Source organism: Lagopus leucura, unplaced genomic scaffold, assembly GCF_019238085.1.
Source record: "Lagopus leucura isolate 7727_CA_CO unplaced genomic scaffold, USGS_WTPT01 Super-Scaffold_100001, whole genome shotgun sequence".
Lineage (NCBI taxonomy): Eukaryota > Metazoa > Chordata > Aves > Galliformes > Phasianidae > Lagopus > Lagopus leucura.
In genome coordinates, this window is record NW_024962262.1 from 90,540,278 (window position 1) to 90,559,426 (window position 19,149).

At 43.2% G+C, this 19,149-nt stretch overlaps 1 protein-coding gene across 3 annotated transcripts in view; it reads right to left on the bottom strand.

Annotated features, from left to right (window-relative positions):
* Nucleotides 1-19,149, bottom strand: part of PHLDB2 (pleckstrin homology like domain family B member 2) — a 141,136-nt gene that overhangs the window by 95,070 nt on the left and 26,917 nt on the right. The window contains exon 1 of one of the 3 annotated variants that reach the window (XM_042868339.1): nucleotides 17,485-17,609. The exons of the other annotated variants lie outside the window; for them this stretch is intronic. The gene's annotated coding sequence lies outside the window, so the exon portion shown is untranslated. Of the gene's footprint in view, nucleotides 1-17,484; nucleotides 17,610-19,149 lie in introns of those variants that run through there. 3 annotated transcript variants of the gene reach the window in all.

Below are 19,149 nucleotides of genomic sequence, written 5' to 3' on the forward strand. Positions count from 1 at the left end.
AAGTTCACTTTCGGGGGATTCTTTGCTACAGTCTCAAGGATCGGGTGGCTGCCACTGGGGAAGATGCACATGCTGGACATGCACAACTTCTCGGCCCATTATTCCATGCATTCCCTAGTGCAGAGCACAGATCAAGAAGGCAGCTTTGTTGCTCTGAGCAGAGCATACTTTGTAGATATTTAACATGTTGCACTTTCACATAATAGTATATTGCCAGGAAATTCCCTTGCTGTGCTAGTTAGAATGCACTGGAAGAGTGGCTTTGATCATCTTCAGAGGTTTTCTGCATTTAGCCTTTGAGGCAGTGTTACCATTTCAGAATAAGATTCAACACCGTCCCCATGACGACATTTAGCCCCATATTTTGTTTTGCTTTCATTTTGCTCTTTTTTTTTTTTTTTTTTTTTTTTTTTAACAAACAAACAAAAAACAACCACACATCTTAAATTAAAAAGGTATTCTTAGGGAAATCCAAAATTCTCTTTTAAGAAAACTTCTGCCCTGGGGCCCCTGCAGTTTGACCGCCCAGGTAGCCATCCTCAACAGCACTGAGACAGCACAGATTAAACAGCTGGGGACCTCCTCTGTAACTCTCACCCTATTAGAGGGGAATGCAACAATGGGTTGCAAGGCCTGGGTCACCCTCCACAAGATGCTGCGCCCTCAGCTGCTGCCAGGCTGCAGCAATAGCAACAGCAATGCACTTGGAAATGTGGCAGATGGAATGAATAATTAGGCACAACTTCTTCCCACCAGCCTAGATAAGAGGATTTTGGCAGACTAGTTCCTCAGCAACATGTAGCTGTGTATTCTCCAGTGCTTTGCCTGTCTGGTGCTCAAGCAGCAGAGCATGTGTCAGAGTTGCTTCTCTTCATGCCCTGCATCTTGTTTGCTCTGCCATCATTATTGTACTTTTCCTCCCACATCACCAACTCCAGTGTAACCTCCCCTTCTTGCAAGCTGGCTCCTTCAGCTCTCTTTCACATGGCTGAAGTTTTTGTTCACTTTAGGAGGACTGCATATCTATTTCACACAATAGGCACAAGCTCCAGGACACCGCACGCTGTCTGCACAAGAAAGAGCTGTGAGTTTGCCACATAACTCTTTCCATGTAATCGATTTTCATGCCAACATTTCTGGGCCACAGCAAGCCCTCATGTTCTGGGAAGCCTTTCATAACCAAATGACTTCAGATCGCTCCGAGCTGAATAATCTATTCTGACAATAGGTATTGCTTATGCTTGAAGCTTCAGTCAAGACTGGAGTCCTGCTGATGCTAGATAAACACAGGCAGGTAAACACAGCCCCTGCCTGAAAGAACTTGCTGTATAATTTATGGCAACAAGTAGGTAGAGCAGAGGTGTCCCTGTTCAGGGACTGGAACACAGGGTTGAAGAAAGGCTGAAGAAAGCGCTGGCCAAAATGTTGCATCACCACAGGTTAAGGCTTTTCCCCCAACAACCACTGCTGGATCGCAGAATCACAAGACTGAATGGGACCTCACAAATTCACACCGTATAACCGTGCCTGCGGGCAGGATTGGTTACGCCTATGTATGTCCTGATGGATGTGATCTGTGTGGCTGGAATGAAGATTCTGTGTTTCCTGCTCCCGGTCCTCTTCCTCACAGAAAATAAACAAACAAATAAGTAAATAATTCTTAATTTCTACCAGAGAACAGATCATTATTTGTCTTTGCAAACAGTTGATCTATCTGAAAGCTTACTTCCCTCAGTCTTCCCAAAATAACAAATCCCATTTGGGTTCCATGGTTCTAGGGCCCTGCTCTTTCTCCTTAATTATTGGGAGCTCCCACTATCATCTCCACATGGAACAGGATCACACTGTACATCCTGTCACCTCCACCTGTGTAACCTTGTGGAATAACTGACTTTTTCACTACAACTCACTGCCTCAGCCAGTGTCATTCTTAGATCTCTGTCTCTAGCCATGTGTTTCCTGCCTCATAACCTGTTGCTTGTTGCAATGCAAGAATTCACATTTCTCTTCTCGGGACCATGTTCTATTTTCAAATCATTCTTTCCAGTTTGTCAAAGCCTTTCTGAACCAGAATTTTGCTACCCGAAGTTCTTGATCCCCACCATCACTATTGAATACATTTCACCAGAGCTTCCTATTCTACCATCCGAGAAGTTGAAGGAAATAACAACCGGTCTCATGCTGATCTGGTGCATTCTGATGTTCAGATTTTGCACTTTTCTGGTCTGCAGTTATATTAAACTGTATGTCTTGAGACTTACCAAGCAAAGTAATACAAATATCTGGTTAAGTTTTGCTTAAGAAAGGACAAATGTTTATAGTGGTTTTACCATGTCCTAAAGGCTGATGTAAACTACTCTGGTGTTTAAAAGAAACAGTCAAAATGCAGAAAACAGGTGTATTAAGACATTTTCAGCAAGCGTGGGTTTACCAAGTGGAGGAGTAGTGACAAAGCCACAATCCAAACAAAAAATAGGAAAGAAACAGTGACAGAAATAGCATATAGCTTAATTTGAAAAACATCAGCTCATACTGTCAATTGTCAACATGGCCTGCACATGTTCAGTTTTATTCCCCATTTATTTCTGAGGAGATGCAACAGCATGATGAAACCAGAGATCTGAGAAGTCTGGGCCTAACGTGAATATTTCACACACACAGAAAATCCATCACCTTACTGTTAGAGAAACCTGAAGCCTAAGTTTCTAAAACTGCTAAATTAAATCCTTTTGCAATTAAGTTCTGTTTTGCTGCTCACAATTGCATCATTTTCTTCTATAGTCAAATATGGCTTTAGAGAAACTATTCATTCTCAAGCCTAATAGGATTATTTCTCATTAACACCCATTAGTGGATATTTCTCTTTGAAGACCAAAGTGAGCACGGTCAATTGATTTGTATGAAAAACAGTGATCTCTGCCTTCAAAGACATTCAGGGCTAGAAGTTGAGAGAAGCACCTCACCACAATGAAAACTTACAGAACACCACAATCAGTTTCAAATAGATGCAAAATCTGCCTAATAATAAAATCTGCCCTGTCATTTTTTTTCCATTATAAAACTCCGTGTTTCATAAATCTTAACTATTCTGCTAAATCCAAAAATGTAACACTGTTATGAATTACTCCATAAAATAATATGGCTAGCACACCATCTCACAATACAGGAAATGAACTGTAAAGCGGTAACTTGGTCTTTATGGGAATCTTTTAAAAGAACACAGCTTTTCCACAATGAAAATTGTCAGCAGCAAAACTTTCATTAACATCGTACTGCTGCTTTAGTAGGATTTTCTGTCACAGCACATTATTCCTGTTTTGGCCATCATAAGGCGTGTGCAAGCTCTGCTTGCTTAAGAGGCTTCACGCCATTTCATAATTCATCCATCACTACGTGGGATGCTAATTTCCCTCTTGCTGAGCAGTGTCCCAGCACTGCCACATCCCAGCCTCACACAGGGTAGAACACTTTGGAGCAGGCTTCTTCCCTGCTTGTGAATGGTCAGGCTTAGATCAGCCATGAGGAAGTACCAGCACCAGCCTCATCATCCTACACCGAACCCCTGCCATACAAACCACTACAAGCATTAATTTCTGCCAAAGACTTACCCTCCCACTGAAAATCTGCAGATACACATAGCATCTGAAGGCAAATACAGCTGACCCCTATGACAAATTGTAATGTCTGCTCTGGGACCGAGTGCTACAGTGAGGTATTTGAAAGCCTGTACCTCTCCTATACTGGTCCAGCAAACCTCTTCACCATCTTAACACTGGGAAGGCTGTATTAGGAGGAGCATGCAGAAGTGTTTGCGTTCATACCTGTGAAACACAAGACTGTCAAAGACACATTCTTTTTTTTTTTTTTTTTCTCCTTGTCATTTTCTACACATTTACAGAATTTTTAAATCATAGAATCACAAGGTTGGAAACGACCTACAAGATCATCTAGTCCAACCGTCTCCTCATCACCATTGCCACCACAAGCACTAAACCACATCACACAGCACGTCATCCAGACGCCTCTTGAACGCTGCCAGGGACGGCGACTCCAACACCTCCCTGGGCAGCCATTCCAGTGCCTGACCACTCTCTGAGAGAAAAAGGTCTTCCTCATAGAGGTAGTCTTAATCTCAACCTCTTCCCTAGAACACGGGCCACAGAATGACTATTAATAATATTTATTTAACAATGTGTTTGCATTAAAAGCAACTGATCTTACCTGGTAGGACTTTGGGTATGTAATACTCCTGGGTATGGAGATCCAGTTTGGCAGTTCTCATCACCACTGCTGCAGCATTGCATGTCCTCGCACCTCTGCTCTCACAGGAACAGGGCTCTGCTCTGCACATTTGCCATATGAACACCCCAGCAGCTAGACCTCCCTCTCTAAACAATTTCTACAAATACACTCAAAGAGAATGGCATGCCTCCAGGATAAAGGAGGAAGCAACTGTTTTCATGTTGCTCCTGACAAGATGGGGAACCGTGTGGAGCACCAGCCACAGACACAGGGGAGGCAGGGATAGCGATCAACACTGCACATAGAGCTATTTGTCTTAGAACTGTTTCTTTTTATTTACTTTTCACTGCTTCTTTTCATTCTTTTACACTCAATTGCTTCTTTCTGTTTACTTTACAAAGCCCCATGGCATCTCTACAACTTTTCACATACAGCATGTGCTCCATTCTTACTACTCAGAAACTGCTTCACATGCTGGGAGTGTTTCCCAAGGTGGTGAGGCTCACAAAGGCAGTAAGAGGGACAGCAGGCTCCCAAAGCAGTTTTCCTGCATCAGCAGCGTGCACAAGGCTTCTCCCTGCCTGGATTCTCTGGCGCCTATGAAGATTGCAATCACCCCTAAGCACTCTCTGGGGGACAGCAATGACTTTTCCACCCTGCTGCTGGCTCTCTGCTTTCACAAACCTTGTCAGAACTTAATTTTGTTGAGTACCTTTCTCCATTTATCGTGCTTAACTGACATTAGACAACAGATGCTAAAAGTTTTCAGGCTGAAAAGACACAATAGCAGGCCTGATCAAACAGCCTGCTTCCTTAGGAAATTATGTTACTTTACACTTGCGTTAACCCTCTTTGTGCTGCTAGTTTACCTTTTAAGTTCATTGTTATTGGACTTTCCTATTTCTAGATACAATGTAGGAATTTGTGCTTGATTTGCAGCACTTTGCAGTGCCAAAACACATTTAAAAATAACCACTAAAACATTTCATTTTATATTAAGGCTTATAATCCATCCTTCCCATTTGAAAGTTAAGGCTAAATTTCAGATCTAACTGCTCTAGGTCATATTTTCAAAAGGCTGGTACACATGAAATATGCAACATCGGCTGCAACTGGCTACAGACTGGTGCCAACTTAGAATTTTTATGGAAGACAAGAATAGACAGAGGGAAATAGTTCTCCAGACCCAGTGTAGAATATGCCCTTTCCCAGGCCCTGTGTTATGCTTAACGGTTCGCCTGTAACCATTTTCCAGTCAGCTGGAGGCCCCTTTCCTAGCCTGTTGGGGAGGGGGCTGCTGCTGACTCCTTCTGAAGCAAGGTACACGGGGCAGGGATTTCTCATTTCTACTCCCTGCTTTCTTGCTCATTCATTTCCTGTTAAAAACATATTTTTTAATCTTTTAATCTTGTTTTTCTACCCAACCCTGGACTCCTCTGAGATGACTACAGCATAAATAGAGCAGCCTCCTTGTTATCCTGCTTCAGATGGAAATGGACATGTCTAGCAGACAAAGCAGTGTCCATTAAAATGATAACATGTAAGTACGTCCCCTGATGTTGCAGGAAGCAACTCAGCAAAGTTGTTTGTAACCTTCCCTCTTCCCCAGCAACACCTCTAGCAAATGCTTGCATTGTTCCCCTGAGGTTCAGCTCTCTGTCCAGGAAGCTGCTCCCTCTGATTTCAAAGGCACAATGTGCATAAAGCCTGAAACAACAGCTGTGCCCGGTCTGTACACAGGTGCCTTGAAGTAATAATGATAATTTAGCTATCAACCCAGTCTACACATCATCACATCATTCAGAGAAGAGCAGAAAAGGCGGTCACAGACCCGCAGGGCCTCCCCTGGGTGGCAGCCCTAACAGCCAGCTCCTTCCTTCATCCCTTCTTTTGTGCCTACCCTGTCGATCAGGCCTAAGAGATGTCAACTGCTGGTGCACCAGCTATCTGTAGCAGACAAGGATAAGTGCATTCACATTGCTCTGACAAACAGTTAACTATGTCCACTTCCTTTTGCTTATCAGCATGGCATGGGGTTTGGAGCCCATGCATCTTGCTGACACTACCCCATTTCTCCTTGCTGTGAATTCAAGCTTGAGTTTACAGGCTAGTCCAAATGAAAATTAAAAGACTATAGAGTCCTGAAGGCTCTAGCAGTTAGGTCAATATTTGGATTAAATACTTTAATACAGATAAGTCAGCCAAGAACCAGTTTCTGTTCTTGGAAAACATGCTAATGTTTAAAAATAATTCAGCCTTCACAAGAATGAAAGGCTAAAAACCTTTTTTATGTCAAGGGCAATAAAGCTTCTTTTTAGAAGCAAATTGCTGATCTCAATAAAGGGAAATATTGTCTCAAAAACTTTTTTCATTTTCAAATGTGCCTTAAAATATCAAATACAGTTTGGTTCAAATGTACTCTCAAAGAAATCAAATGAAACAATGCCTTCCCATAACATGGCTGATTTGTTAAGGTGTTTTATTTCAAACTGAGATATTTTTTTTTTTTTTTTTTTTTCAGCTAAAACCAAACAGAGAAAATTAATGACTACAATTTATCATCCCCCAGACTCATGATTTAACAGCAAGTGTTTTAAATTAGGTAAATTCTCATTGTCCCTAGCAGTAACACCAGAGAAATCTCTCTTGGGGAGGGGGTCCTGGTTGACCGTTTACATTTATAGTTGGGGTTGACAGTCATAGGACAAGGGGGAGTGGTTTTATACTCAGACAGGGGAGGTTTAGGTTAGATATTAGGAGGAAGTTTTTCCCACAGAGCGCAGTGACACACTGGAACAGGTTGCCCAAGGAGGCTGTGGATGCCCCATCCCTGGAGGCATTCAAGGCCAGGCTGGATGTGGCTCTGGGCAGCCTGGGCTGCTGGTTGGTGACCCTGCACACAGCAGGGGGGTTGAAACTAGATGATCATCGTGGTTGTTTTCAACCCAGGCCATTCTGTGATTCTATGATTTCTTGGATGGGGGTATGGGTGCTCACTGGGAGCGCTGGGATTTTGACCTTAAGCTGTCAGCATGCTCTGGCAGATGGTTATTGTGCCTGTATCAGTGCAACCACAATCTGACAGCCCAAGTCCCACATTATTGTTTCCAAAGGAAAAGCATGCTTCCCCTCTTTCTTCTCATTTCCTGAAAACAATAATTTCTTAATTCAAGACTCTAACACTCATTTATCCAGGAGGCTATTTCACAGTAACTATCCCACTTGGAATTCATGTTCTGCTTCATCACAAATTAACCAGATTTGTTGTTGTCATTGTTTTTAAAATGTTGGGCAAGCCCCCATTCCCTCAGCCTCCTCCTCCTGCAGGACTCCCCACATGACCGCCTGATCCTCCCCATCCTACTCGGTCAGGAGCATCTGAAGAGCAGGAGCTTGGCCCACACTCAGATATTTTCCTCCAGTGCCATGCTTTGGCTGATGTGGCCAACCATCAGCGCCAAGACATGCTGTCTCCGGTTACCTTGGGGAGATGGAGCCGTGCCCATCTTTCCAATAGGAAGCCGGAAGGGTAACAGAGGTTATAAACAATGAATACCTTGTAATTAGCAGCAGTGCAATTACTCACACAAAATGCTGGCTTTGAGGGGGCTATGTGGCTGCCTGATGAACCTATGTGCCCAGTTTCGATGCGCTGCGCTAATTAACATCTTAAAACAGGCAGGAGAGCAGTTTCAGCGTTGTGAAGGAGCATCATTCAAACTCAGATACTGCACAAACACTGAATGCCGTCCACCCACAAAACAACGTGCCACAGACAGCTCCTTAGCACAGGTCAGAGACTCAATGAGAGGCAGCATTCCACCCTACGGACATGCAGGTCACTCTTAATTAACTTATCAAAGACTGTGAGAGCCCTTGGGGCCTCCTCCAGGCAGACAGGCGGTGGGAGTGAGTTTGTTGGCATGCGCCAAGCACGCCAGGCATGAATCCCAGCCCTGTCCCAGCATCCTTCAGCACGTGGGCACAGCCAGCCGGCACAGAGGATTAGGCCTCGCAGAGCGCGTGGGTGCTGCTTGGAGGAAGAGAAAAAAAAAACAGAGGCAGCATGAACAGTGATAACGTTAGTATTGCAAAAATCTGCTAACTGTGTTGGCTGAAGCTCACTAAAAAGCCCTCAAGGGCTGTAGAAGCATCTCTGTTTCTGTGGCATGCTGTGTTCAAGCTAGAAGATGGACCAAGTCCTGCCCAGGTCTGTGAAGTACCATTATGCTGCTGCTTCCCCACCTCTTCACAGGTATATAGTTTTTTGACGGTCTCAGATCATGTGAGAAGATACAGCTAAATAAAATCTTACAGCTTTACTTTAGGCATGGCGCAGAAGAATTACTCACAGTCACTGGTCTTGGGTATTGGCCACAAAGAGCAAAACAAACCACTTTTTTCATAGAATCGTTTGAGTTGGAAGGGACTCCTAAAGGCCATCTAGTCCAACTCCCCTGCAATATACAAGTATACCTACAGCTAGATCAGGTTGCTCAGAGCCCCGTGCAGCCTCACCTTGAGAGTCTCCAGGAATGGGGCAACCACTACTTCTTTGGGCAACTTGTTCCAGTGCCTCACCACCTGAATCTTTTCTCTTTTAGCTTAAAACAGTTTCCCCTTGTCCCACTGCAACAGACTCTGCTAAAGCGTCTGCCCCTTTCCTTCTTACAGCCCCTCTTTAGATACTGAAAGGCTGATTCCAGGTCTCCCCAGAGCCTTCTTCTCTCCAAGCTGAACAGCCCCAGCTCTATCAGCCTTTCCTCACAGAGGAGATGTGCTATCCCTTGGATCATTTCTGTGGCCCTTCTCTGGACATACTCCCACAAGTCCACGTCTCTCCTGTTAGGAGTCCTGGAGGACTCTGTATCTGGACACTGATAATACTGAGCTCCCAGCCTTTCACTCAACCCTTCTCCAGCCACCTCCAGACCTCAGTCCTGAGCAAGCTCCTGAACAAATCACACATTTCATGTTGTAACTATCTTACTGTCATAGAACAAGGTCTTCAATCCTGGATTGGAGCCTGAGAAGCCTGAGACAGTCCTAAACCATGTGCAATTCCATCACGCTTATCAACACTGCTACTATTTGAGTACAAAGCTGGGCAATGAAAAACAGTAAAAATATGCTACCTTGGACACTAAAGTACATTATAGTAAGAGTGACAGCATTTGGCTTTTTTTCTTTTTTTTTGAGATCTTTGCCCTCTGGCTTTCAAAACATTCATGAAAAGGCTGAGAATGTCATTCACATCCAAAATAACACAGAAGTTTTATAATAGTCCACATGTTCAAAGCACTGTCAAGACTTTAATCCACACAATGCTCCTGGGAACCAACATCCTTCTCCTTCATCCCACCAGAAAGTACAAGTGTTCACAGGAAGTCTGAGGACATATCTCATTCAGTTTAGGAATATTTATCTTCTTTTCATGGAAATATTTTGTAGAGAGAGCAAGAAAACTCCAAAATAACTGTCTAGGAAGAGTTTTCCATGTTCATGTAAAAGTTATTTTTCAGTAAGATCCTTTTCTGTGAGAATCTTCTCACAAAAAATAAAATAAAATTCAGCCACCACTGCTTGAAAATACAATACAACAGATAATATATAAACATTTCAGGAGACTGGTAAGTTTAAAATGACTATCCCAAGAGTAGATATCAGGTCAGGGCTGTAGCCATTGTGCAATTGATCCCCATCTGTTTCTACTCATGATGCAGCTGCATCTACATGCACTGTGTCATCACCACGCCTTCAAGCTCATGGGGCTGCCTTAAGTTTTCAGCATATCTGAACAGTATTTTTGACTATTCATCTTTTCATCAGCTGCATAGTAAGCTTGTGAAGCAACCAAGCTGGAGATGTAATGTGTTCTTAACCAACATCTCATTGGGACCTGCTGTCTCAGCCTTTTCTTGACAAGTCACCCGAAGTCACGCTCAATAGAAGAGTTTAAGCCAGCATTTTGCTGTTTTTTCCTAAATTTCTTCTGTGAGAGAAGAGCCTGAGACAGACATCTATAAGGATTTTGGTCTGTAACTATTTCTGAGAAGCTAACTCTCTGTTAACTAGAATGGGCATCCAGCTTATGCTGTCACATCAGCAGCTCCCACCAGTAGAAGCTGTTTCACTATCCGCAACTTCTTGCTAACTCTAGCAGAGCTCACAGAAAAATTCTTCTTCTTCTCTTCTTGCCAATTCCAGTGCAACTCAGGTCACTGCTGGAGGATGCTTTTGCCACTGGTGACAAACAAGGTCTCAAGCTCGATCCATCAAAATAATGATGAGACCACCATCATGCCTTTATCGATCAGAGCAATGGAGCATTTTAAACAGTCTCAGATGTTGTTGTTAGATTAAAACTCTGCTTATACAGTTAATATTTTATATAACACATGCTTTCATAAGTTTATGCTTCTTTATTACTGTCCCCTTTATGCTCTCCCCCACAGTTGTGGTAAATGTCAATAGTGCCCATCAGTGATCTCAGCTTGAAAACTATTTCAGTCACAGCTCTTGTTAATGTGAAATTAAAAGCTGAGCTGGAAGAGGTTTTGCAATCTGATCCTTCTCCTTTATAAAGACACACCTCAGTTGTAACACTTAACCAATACCAGATCCTTAGTCAATATTTATTCCCTAAAGCTACACGTATTATTTGGCTACCTGATGTTTTGCCTGCTTGTATATTTCAGACAGAGGGTATCTGTTCCATGGAAAAACACCCCAAAACAAGCAAACAAACAGAAAGTACAAAGACAACACACTGTCTCCGTTCACAAAAATATTCAACTGTAACTTTCTGGCCTGCTTAGCGTAGTTTTAAGTCTTTGTTTTTTGTAAGCCTTTCTATCTTGCACCCAAACATCTCCATGAAATCAAAGCATGTTTCACCAACGTCAGCATCAGCGTATCCCCTCGCTACCCCTGGCTTTCAAGGCAGTTGCTGTCAAAGGTGCAGAGCTTGATGCTGAAGGGCTGCTGTGAATTTGCCTTCTTAACTTGAGGGACGTTAGGGAGCTGAACCTCTGCCAGAAAGCAGCCTTGTTTGTTATTAACACAGCCCATATTTAGCAATGTGTCTCCGAAGGAAAAAAGCACATACTTTCATCTGAACAAAGCCCCATCGCTGTACAGAGCCAGGTCCCCAGGGACCTCTGGATCCCATTTTGCATGGCCAAATAAGGTAAAGCAAGAATTTAAAAAATGCAAACCTGGCCTGAAATTGCCCACAGCTTTGAGGAGAGATTTTTAGGACTTTTTAACCTTTTGTTATACATCAGATGATGCCGCAAGGCCTTCTTTTTTATTACTTCTCCCTGAATACCTAACTTCCCACACATATTTTAGAATACAAGTGAGCTTTAAGGAGATGAAGAGGTTTGGAGACCAAGGCAGGATAGAAGCAATGGGAAATGATACTAAAGAAAAGTGTCTTAAAGCTTCACCTGAAATTAAAGTGATGTGATTTGCCAACAGGTACTGAAAGGACATTCTCCAAATTAGAACCAAGCACCATTCTGAAATGCACGCGAGGGGGAAACTATCAGGCTGTGCATTATGAACTTCCCTGAGGCTTTTAATTCAAGCCCATTGCTATTGAGCTGCACAACTCTTCTGTGAATGAGTAGCCAGAGAAGTCAGTCTCTCTAATGAGCTAAACTGTTAGCCACTTGCAGAAGGAAGGGCAGGATGAATATTCTGATTGCACTGAAACACCTCTTTTGCAAAGATTTCCTAAGGAGGAACTCTGACTTGGTTTTTCTCTATGCCTCTTTAACCACAAGCACATTACCTCTTGTCCTCCAGCACTGTCTCTGTACCTCATGGCTTCCTATGTCCAAAAAGTACGTGGCTGTTTCATGGGAACCCAGAGATCAAAATCTACCTTATGAATGTGCATTAAAACCACAAGAATCTAGGACATGGGAAAAGCAAGCAGCTACATACCATTCTAATAGAATTACTCATACACCAGAGTTATTCCGCTTCAAAAACAATCAGTGCAAGAAAAATCACTGAGGAGACAATGAATACAAGATCAAATCATCATTTAAGGAGGTGGAAGAAGCACAGATTTCTCAACAAGCTGAAGACGACACCAAAAAAAAAAAAGGATTTTTGTTTTTTTTTCTAACTAACCGAGGGATTAGGAGATGTGATTAGGCACTGCGGGCATCCTGCGACTCAGAAGCTTCTCTTGGCTTCCAGGGAAATGAAAACATGGTCACAAAACTAAGATGTTCTGGCATTACCATCATTGATGGAGACTCTTGTAAGATCACAAGTGTTTCTCATCTGGCTGCTAACTTTTGTAGAAGTACCATTAAAGTCATCTTGGTACAGTGCTCACTGGTCTCATGCAGATATCAAGGAAGTACCATGCATACATACAGCTGAAGGCCATTAGGGAAAAGAAGCAGTTTTTCACATCTAGAAATACATTTTCTACAGCAGATTAGCAATCAAAGCGGTTAAGTGCTAGCTAATCCATTCCAGCATTGTCATATGAGCAGTTCTCAGTTTGCTTTGCCCAAATTAAAGCTGAAAGGAACAGCTTTAAAGGTTCTCTTTACCTCTCCCATAAAATAATTAAAATGAAAATTCAGAAAAGAACGAAGCCAAGAAACTGAAAAGTGAGAAGAACATACCTTTTGCCACACTGCACACAAGAGAACAGGGGCATAGGTCAGGTTTTTCCTGTGTCACAGGGTTCAGACTTCAAAACTTCATCATACAGCGCTGTTCCTGAAGTCAAGTCTGGTGCCTCACTCTGGGCCGTGAGCAGCTGCACTGGCACAGCAGGACCATCCAGGCTCCAATATTACAAGGCAGAAGAGAAAACTTGTCCAAACTCATGAATTTTGCATAAGTCCGTGCAAAAATTAGGAAGTATATTCCTCTACGGGCAAATTGTCACATGGTCCCCACCTGTTTGATTTCTGTTAGCTGTGCTGATGCAAGAGCTTTGGGTTGGACTAAAAATAATAAGAAGCATAAGAATCTAGGGCTTTTTCACAGTCAGAAGTATGAAAACAGTGAAAGGCCTCTATTTGAACACTCCTTAGATTTTGATGCCTTACTCAGCCGAAACACAACCCTCAGTTTGAAGACTGCTACAATGATTTTCATGCAGACGTGAGCCTGAGCATCATTCTGGAAGCCAGAGGACTCACGGCTAACATTGCTTCAGACTTCTCTGCTCAGCACAAGATTAGGGAGGCAGAGAGAAAAATCTCTCCATCCAACCAACCCAATGTTTTAAAAATATAACTCTAAGCTCCTAGAGCTGACACATGCTACAGTGCTTCAGGATCAGTCCTTCCAAACTGACTTTGGTACGGCGAGACAGGTCCCAGCGACCACAGGGACTGGCTGCCTGGAGACCTTATCCCTGCTTCTGGGAGATTTGTCTTGGCCTGTTACATCCTTACCTAACAGCCCATGGGAGCCACAGGGTGTCACACTGCCCAGACCCATAGGAAGCTTGAGCTTTCAGAAAAACCACAGCAGCTATGGGTTACCTTTCCCCAGCAACCCTTGACAGGAGAACTGCAAAGAGCAGGGCTCCATGGGGAGGTCTGACAGCTACATCCCAGTCAGCTGTCTTCTGGCTAGGCAGCTGTTTACCTGAACCAAAGCAAGGAGATGCTATGGAGTTTCTAGCCACGGCTTGAGACTAAATTTAAAACTATAGAAGCTTCCTCTTGCTTTTTTCATGAAGTACTGAAACTGAGCAAGGTCCTCTAACAGAGTCCTGAAGCTCTTCAAATCTGCTGGGTAAAATTTTAACCTTTGCCTCTGATATAGAGGAACCTGTGTGGAACGAAATTTAGATAATTATTTTGATAAACTTGAAATTCACATTCCTTGCTAACCAAACCTAAGATACTTTTCATGTATTGAGGCTTCCAAAAGTATTAGAAAGCTTTAGCCACAGTTTTTTCACGTTTTGGAAGTCTGTTTTTAAAATCAGGTCAAACTGGGGCAGATAGCCATACATAGGGCCATAAGTAGGGCATCCTGTTAATAATCAACAGCTGTTTCCCTATTTAGTCTAATTGAAGATTTTGGGAGGAAAAAAAAATCAAAAACCAGCCATGTGGAAATAAATTCTATATGTATATATATTTATGGTTCAGAGCCAATGAGAGGGAAAGTGGATTGTACATCTCTGGATATCATGTCATGATCCAAGGCCCAAGCACAGCACTGGCCAAGGGTTCCAGCAGAACCAGGCTCCATCAGGTGCAATCACGAGACTGCTGTACTGGAAGCAATCTTGAAGGGGGAGCAGGGAAAGCATTTAGGCAAGAGGCAGTAGAAATATCTTCCACATCTGGAACCTCACCAGGTATGTGCCACCAGCAGTCTCAGTGGATGTCCACAGGAAATGCCAAGCTCAGTTCTTTCACTTGCATTTCTCACCCTACCACATCACATACAGCCCCCCCAAGGAAAACCACATCAGAACCAAACAAGAAAAACAAAGCACCAATACTTGTCCTACTTCTGCTAGCTGGAGCAAATGAAATTAAATAGATCTTTGTGTACATTTCACATCTGTGTGCTTGGATACCACAGCGCAGTGCAGAACAAAAGGAAATTTTATGCCTAAAACATGTCCTATAAACTGTTCTCTACATCAGGGTGAAGGAGAACGAGGATACATTTTCATATGCCACGTGGGAGTAGGGCTACGCAAAAGCTTAATGTTAGGGGTGTGCTTATGTGACAGGCTTGGGTTATAGCTGGACAAACTGTGAGGACGACTTCTTCACATTCAGGCAGAATAATGCTCTGTGTGCTTGGCAAGAGCCTGAACTGCAATGTCCAAGTGCACGTCTTAAGTTACCCAGTCAGAGCAAGCAGATCTGGGCTTTGGCTGAACACAGAGCCCAGGCTGAATTTCAGCTGGCGTTGCTCTAGGCCCATCTCTGCTTGCTATTGCTCTTGAGTTCAGCTCTCAACCTTGGTCACAGGACTGTGCTTCTCTCCTTCAGCTCCACATTCGCACATATTTGCACACATGTTTTCAGCGGGTGTCCCAGGTAGCCTTCCTTCTTGCGCAATTCATCACAGTATAATTCTCCAGAAACAAAAGTGCTTGGAGAAAAAAAATATCCCTGGGTAATTTTCTATCTGCCCTTCACAAAGAAGCAACATGGAGAAAAGAATCAATCCAGAGACAGGAAGAAAACTAGCCAGAAGTCATCAAGTACAGGAAAGAAAGAAAACTGAGAAGTGGGGAGAAAGGAAAAAAAACATCTGAAGACAGTTTTTTATTTAATTTCTAAAAGCACATTTCTGGAAAAAGAGATCTTTGCTTTAGACTTGGAGTAAATAATCACCCTGAGTTCGTACCCAAAGGATACACCGGGTCAGGTGTTCTCACAGCCAGGGGGATTCAAAGAACTAGTGAACCTGGGAGAGGGCCTGCAGAACACATCCCAGTTGTGGGGTTGGGAATTCACAGCTCAATGACAAGGGGCAGCCTCAGGAAAAGCTGAAGACTGGAGAGATTTGACAGTCCAAGGAGCTTGGGAAGCACAAACTTGGGCTTGCAGCAGTGCTCCTTTTGAGCATCAGACAAGCATGCTTTAATTTTCTGAGCTTCCCAGATGAATTGCAGTTATGTACATGCTGTTTTATAGGCAGAGGAAATCCTCCTTTTATGCTTTCCAGCCCCCACTCGTTTCTCCTCCCCAGAAGTTTTTATCCTCTCAGCTGTGCCAAGCATCAAATGAGCTGCATGTGTAGTTCTCCAGAGAGCAAGAGCCCTGGAGAAGCAGTCAGGAGTAGGGAATCTGTGATCATCACCTTTTTTTTTTTTTCCCTCTTAAGACTCCTGTTGCAGGCTATTCTAACGTGTCGAATTAGCAGCTACTTGCAATTCAGAGGCATTTTAAAGTGAAGAAATTGTTAAAATCAAAACAAGTGCTTTCACATTCGACTTCAAAGTTTAAAGAGAGTTGTTCTTCGCTGGTCACCTGAATCTGTTTTATGAAGACATCTGAAAAGCATTTTTATCATCCGCTGAGCAATATATACTCACGAAGCTGTTCTAATTGCTTTGGAATGTGCACCCTGGCTGCTGGAACAGCTTGGTGCTGCTGATACACTGAGCAAAGTAATGCTGGCTCATAGGACATGCCGCTTTATATCCCTCATTCTGAAGGTAAGCAGCATGAAATTTCAGAGAATGGTAATAAAGCAAAGAGTGCACAAATGTTAACCTCCACAAAGCTGCCTTACATGCTTACCAGAGCATACTCATCAGGAAAAAAAAAAAAAGCAAACAAAAAAACCCCAACAAAACAACAAAATCTACCACAACTGAAACACTGATCAGTAATTTCATACTAGATCTATTTTACAGATGGAAATTGCACTGATGAAAATGTATTCCAGGTCCCCTCTTTGCCAGTCTCTGACATGCAAGGAGCCACAATCCCTGCCCACAGGTGAGCCCTGCCATTAGCCTGCTGCCATGCCCTCCCCTCTGAGAAACAGCTGAGGTATCATATTGAGAGATCAGAGATGATCCACTCAGTCTTGCCTTAATCTCCTAGACCCAAAGCAGAACTCTGCTCTGTATTCCACATGCCCAGGCTCACTAACAGCCTACGCTCACAAAACTGGAAATAGCTCTATCTAACAAGGTGTCCCCTGCTCTGTAAGGGCACTGTGGGCAGCTCTCCCTGCAACTCCGCACAAGGCTCTGGACCTACAGGTGGTCCTCATCCTCCTCACAGCTGCTGCCTCCCACATGGCTGCTTCACTTTTCCCCTCACGCTGCCAGCTCCTGCAACACTTTTTATTTCTGTTTTTCTTGTTTCTTCCCATTTTCTCTTGCTGTGAGGAACCTGATCTACAGGAGAAAGCTTGGAGGCTGCAGAAGGGATCTTCCCCACATGACCTTTTTAATCCTTGGCCTCCTCTGCTTCAGTCAACACCACAAGTGCCTTTTGCTACAACAATCCCCATTTGTTGCTTAGGAATTAAACATTGACTAAACACATCATTCTGCATAGGCCATTGAACTGGAAGAATGTTTGGTGAGCTCAGCAGCTAGAGCTTTATTAACCATCTCTAGTGACCTTCTCCTTCAGTGAGGCAAACACAACGCAGCGATTTGGTTTCAGACCCTTTCCACGCTCTCCTTCAGTAAACCACAACTCTCCTAAAGCTCTAACACCCACATTAAAAAGCTCTGCCCACAGGCAGTGACTTACTCACCTATCCCACCAGAGTATAAAGCTTACACGGTTCCACACTTCACCATTCCCTGCTCTCTCCAGACTGGTTTTGACGTTCTCAAAAGCACTGCCATCACTTGCATCTGCTGCTCCTGTTGCCAGACTGATAAGTGGAAGTGCTGCAATCCCATTCCAAAGGGAGATGGTCTCATTTAGTATGCCTGCAATGTTTAACAACACTCTAGAGCGCAGGTCAGCTGAAGGTGTGTTGACACAAAACAGCCAAGAGATAAGACAACAAATGGAGCTCTACAAACATCCAGCAGGATGATAACAGAAGTCCAGAAATCCCCCCTAGGGGTGGATACTCCCTCCCCAGATAGCAAAATAACCATGAAACGCATTCTGGAGTAATTATATTCTGAATACAGGTCTGGAAAGGCTGCTTTGGGCTTCTCATTCTTAGGCACTTAACAACAGCAAGAAAAAGATGTGAGAATTCTTTGCATTTTCTGAATTTTCCTTTAGTTCACAACCATCCTTCTATACTGAATTTAGTGCCGTCAAAAGAGAAGAACACAGGAAAGAGCTCACATTTCCCTCAAATGCAGTGCCAATGTTTCCTGCTGCCAGCTGATCAGGAGTAAAAAACTTTGAATTTTAGGTAGCCATCTGAGGTTGCCAATCAAGACAACAAAAAACCCCAGCAAACTCCTCTATCACCTCACCTCACCGCATTCCATTTGGTGGCATTTTGCCAGCGCTAATAATTGAGCATAATGGTGAAGTGCTTTTGAATTTCAAAGGCAGCTTTCATCACTTGTCCTAGACTAATCAGCTCTGGAAAAAAAAATAATAAAAAAAAAGTCAGTCTGAATACTGTCTCAACCTGGAGCCAAAAAGCCATACCTAATCTAATTAAATTCTCTTGCAGAATACAGCTGTATGTGCCAGCTATCTCTGAGCTAGGAAAACAACAGCACCAGCAGTAGTAATGAGACTCACGGAGCAGGGTAGGCAAGTCCTGACCAACAGGAATCTAGCAGGACAGGAACAAAAGGGAAATGTGATAATAGATTTGAGGATCCTAACATGAGACACTATTTATTTGTTCCCTCTCCTGCCCTACCACACATAGGATTCTTTAAGAAGAGGATAACGTGTGGTACACTGAAATGTTAGAGATGGTATCTTGGCGTACGTGCTGGAACCTAACTGTGATCTGGGGGTCAGCATTACCCAGGGAGGTGTGTCTCACATCTTCAGGAAGAGCAAGGTAGCAAATATACCCAACCACACTTCACAGAAGTCATTTTTGTCATTTTTGCATTCGTACGAGAGAGTTTCAGTCTGCTCAACACAGACCGTATGCGGATCTATATGTTTGCAGCCCCTGGTACCATAGTAGGAGCATTCTCAAGCTTTAATGAATGTGGTACAACACTGTTGTGATCTGGGCAGGTATAAAGATCACCACTGTAATTTTCAGCATATTGGAAGGTACTCACATTTTTTTTTGTTAGGGATGATAACACTATACCTATACTATACTATTTACCACTATAAATTTTGTTCATGATTTGAGCACGCTTGAAGACATCCATAAAATAAGTCTCCACCTGCTGGTTCCACAGGCATCTTAGGTCTACAAATACCATTAGAATGATATTAATGATAGGGACCCAAGAAAAACAAGGCCCTGGGA